A 3,954-nucleotide genomic window follows, 5' to 3' on the forward strand; every position below is an offset into this window, starting at 1 on the left:
AATACTAGATCTAAGGTTTATTTTAAACAAGCTGTTCTTAACCATGAGTACGTTAAGTCCATTTTAATCTTCAAGTTTGCAACTTTACGATTTATCTAGACCCGATCTATCATCCTACCAATTTTCATGTAAATCCATTCATGAAAAGTAAATCTTTTTAACAAAAACGTAACTTTGAGGTTTTTGTATGAAATCACTCGAGATGCTCAAAACCATATCAAACGAACTCCGATTTGAGTGATTCAAGCGGCCACGGAACCGCCTTGTCCCGATCTACAAACGCGTTAGCTCACCTTCGCCGGAAACAACCGCTACAGTCACCGGAACAGCTGAACAGTCGCGGAATCTTCACTTTTAAGCTGATGTGGTTTTATTGATAAAAACCGGACTTACCGACCTCTGATCGAAGATCTTTTCGGTGTAAAACTTCATTTTTATGTCATTAATACTCGGTTAAAATTTGAGACCGATCCGACGGCTAGATCTCCAGGAATATTTGTGTCTTTGAGGGTGTTTTTCTCAAAAACGAGAATTATGTTAAGTTTGTGTTTTGATGATGTAGGCTATGGTGTGGAGATGTATAAAAATGGAAAGGATTAGGGTTTTAAAGGGTATTTATACTCCCTTAATCCCATGGACCTTAGGCCCATCTTTCGTTTTTGGTCCATAATTAATTACATCTAATTAGCCTACTTATCTTTCTATCTTTATTATTTTACTATTTTTCTATTAACTCAAGAAAACTTTTCGATAAATAATATATAATTATTTATTCGTAGAAATTTCGGGATGTTACAAAGGTCTTCAAAATTGGCGCCACAAGTAACCTTCCGTTGGGGTTGAAAGACCCGGTTCGCCTCCACAGAGTCGCGGGGATCTATATCTACACTCAATACCCCGCAACTTGGACCAACACCACCGATACCAACAAAATCAAAAAACCTACCACTAACGATCGCGCCAACACTAAAAGGGGCGGTTGCACAATCTCGTCGCCATGGAGAACGAAAGTCTTGTCTGACTAGGATTGCTTGGACTTCACGAAGTCAGCAAAGGAAACACCCGCTGACTCGCTGGGGAAAACCTTAGGCAAATCGTCCACAATTTCCTTCATCGGATCATCCGACGCTGTTGACCGAGGAGCGGAAGGAATAGTAGTCTCCGCGGACATCGCTATTGTCGACACAATGGTTTCAGCCTCAGACAGGCCAACCACACCCATCATCATTGGTAAAGTCATCATCTGACTAACAGGAATCGCCTAAGACATGTTGCCCACACTTGTCATCATTGGCAAACTGGCAAACATAGCCGCCAGAGTGGAAGCAACAGTGGAAACCGTGGGTGCAGCAGTCGATGAATAAATCACTAAAGTCCCTGCAACACAGACAAGGAAGCCAAACATAAGAAAGGTTACCTAAAACAAAGTGACAAACTAAAAGCGTTATACCTGGCGATTTAACTAGACCACCAATCTTTACGAATCCACCAAGGGGAGGTTTCTTGAAGAGGCGAGCCGCCTCTTCTTCTTCTTCATCACCTGCAGAGTGGATGCCAAAATGTGTGGAACAGTGAACGTCCCACTGGCTGAGGAGGAAGAAGATGAACTGGTAGATACGAAATTAGTATCCACAACAGTTCCAGGAGCTGTGGTTGCAGAAGACTGATGTGTTGTAAAACATACTTACTTTCCTTATGATTTTATCATGGTTTTTATGCTTAATTGTTTTTTTATGAAAGTATTGGGGGTTAAGTGCAATAATTTACAAAGTTTAAATGTTAATTGTAGGTTTATGAAAGATGGTGAAAAAAGAGTTAAGTTGGAAGACTTTAGGGGCCTTTTTGGTCAAGTTTCAAAGCTACAACTCAAGGCCCGACCCAAGCCCACAAGTTAGAAGCCTTACATGATATTATATTAAGTTAATTAACTTAATTTTCAGCCATTATCCAGCCCTAAAACCGAAATAAAAAAAAACCCTAACTCCTACAACTTGCGATCGGCAGCAGCAAAGGAAGAGAAAAAAGAAGCTTGTGGCGGCTGTGGTGGCTATAGGAACGGCTGGAGAGAAAGAAGAACACCAAGGAGAGTCTTGTGCAGCTGCTAGGCATCATAAACACTGATAAACTCAGCTCATAAACCCTAAGTAATCACTCATAAACTTTGTTTTTTGTTCAAGAACCCTAACTAGTTGAATTGATCTTTTTCTTTGGATTGTTTTGCAAGTAATTGATTGTTTGACTTTGATTTAGTTATTCTTGGATCTTGAATGAGTATGATTATGTTTATGTTGATGTTTATGATGTTTTACTTGAATGTTAATGGCTGTCCAAACTTAATGAGTAGCTAATCTGGTTTGTTCTACCTAGGTTTGATGAATATTGTTAGGTTTTGACTAGTAATATGGATTGTTAATGATCATGGCTTAAATTGTTAATGTAAAGTTTGATTTAACAGTAAATTAGATTGTGTTTAGTGGCTGTGTTTTGTTTGATTATACCTAATAACCTCGTGCTTTAATTAATTGAATCGGTTTTGATTAGTTGTTGCATGTTTAAGGCTCTTTACTTTGTGTTTAGGGTTTATTTGCGGGAAGTACAACCGTAGGGATAAGTGGGTAAATTAATTAGATAAAATCAGTTGTGAAACACCTTCTTAGAGACCGAGAGGTGATAAGAAGTAAACTCGTCTCATTACTTTTACTTATTAGAATTAAGATCGCGCGAGAGCGGGTTTTGTTCTTGTCGGGTTTGGGTGTTTGAGCGATTAGTTGGTTAGTTTAAGTTAAGTTGAATTGTTCCTCTATCCTTGGTTGCGTAGTATTCGTTTCCATTAGGCTAGTGTGTCGGTGAGACCGAGAGGTGAGTCGGCATTAGAACACGTTAATAATTTGTTTTCCCGGTTTGTTCTTAAAATCAACTAAAATAAGTTAGAGTTTGTTAGTGAGACCGAGAGGTGATCTGACCTTCTTGAGTGAACCTTAGTTGTGTCATCCTTTAGGACCGGTGTCGTGAGAGTTTTCAATCCATTGTCTTGTCATCTCCTTCAATATGATTCTTACCTAGGTAGACGTTTTTATCACTGCAGTCAAAGTTTCCGAAGTTTTGTCAAAAGTTTTCACTTAGTTAAGTTAAGTAGTTAAATCAAATAAAAAAATCAATTAATTATTTTGGTGAGTCTTGGTTAGAGTTTAGTGATTATAAACGTTTTCACGTGTCTTCGAGTTCGATATCCGGACTTTCTTCATCTGTGCTATACGCGACCGGTACACTTGCCGTTTGTGTGAACTAGGATAGATTGTTGGGTTTTTAAAGCTTAGTTGCGACTTGTGTTTTATTTATATATATATTTTCGCACATCAAGTTTTTGGCTCCGTTTCCGGGGACACGGTTTGAGGCGTATTAAGAACGACTCGAGTTAGGACTTGCCTTGTTTACTACTTGTCTTTCTTATTTGTTTTGTTTGTTAGTTTAAAATAGTTTAGCTAATTATAGTTTCTTTTATTTATTTTAATAGTTGTATGCAACGTACTCGATCTCTAGGACCACCAGAAATTGAAGGATTTCCCGAACCAGAGAGAGAGCTTTTTGAGAGACGTCGTACAAAACCGTCTTCCAGTTCATCTACATCCGTCGGTAATACGTTTTCTTCTCCTACTTTTTCTGAACCCGTCATTAGGGATAGGATTATGGGCGATGCGAATCCACCACCGAGGAGGACAGTTGCAGACCGGGCCCATCCGGTCGATGCTGGCGCGAGATCCAGCATTGCTCCACCAGCTATAGGAGTTCAAACGACTTGGAAGATTCCATCTAATGTTCTGAACACGATTGCTCATTCTGCTTAATTTCACGGGTTACTCCATGAGAACCCACATGCTCATATCACTCGCATCACACGAATTTGTGACACGTTTCATCTTGCTGGCGTATCCGAAGACGCCATCAAACTCCGAA

Source organism: Bidens hawaiensis, unplaced genomic scaffold, assembly GCF_021521415.1.
Source record: "Bidens hawaiensis isolate Kalapana, Puna unplaced genomic scaffold, B.hawaiensis_p1.1 tig00068687_1, whole genome shotgun sequence".
NCBI lineage: Eukaryota > Viridiplantae > Streptophyta > Magnoliopsida > Asterales > Asteraceae > Bidens > Bidens hawaiensis.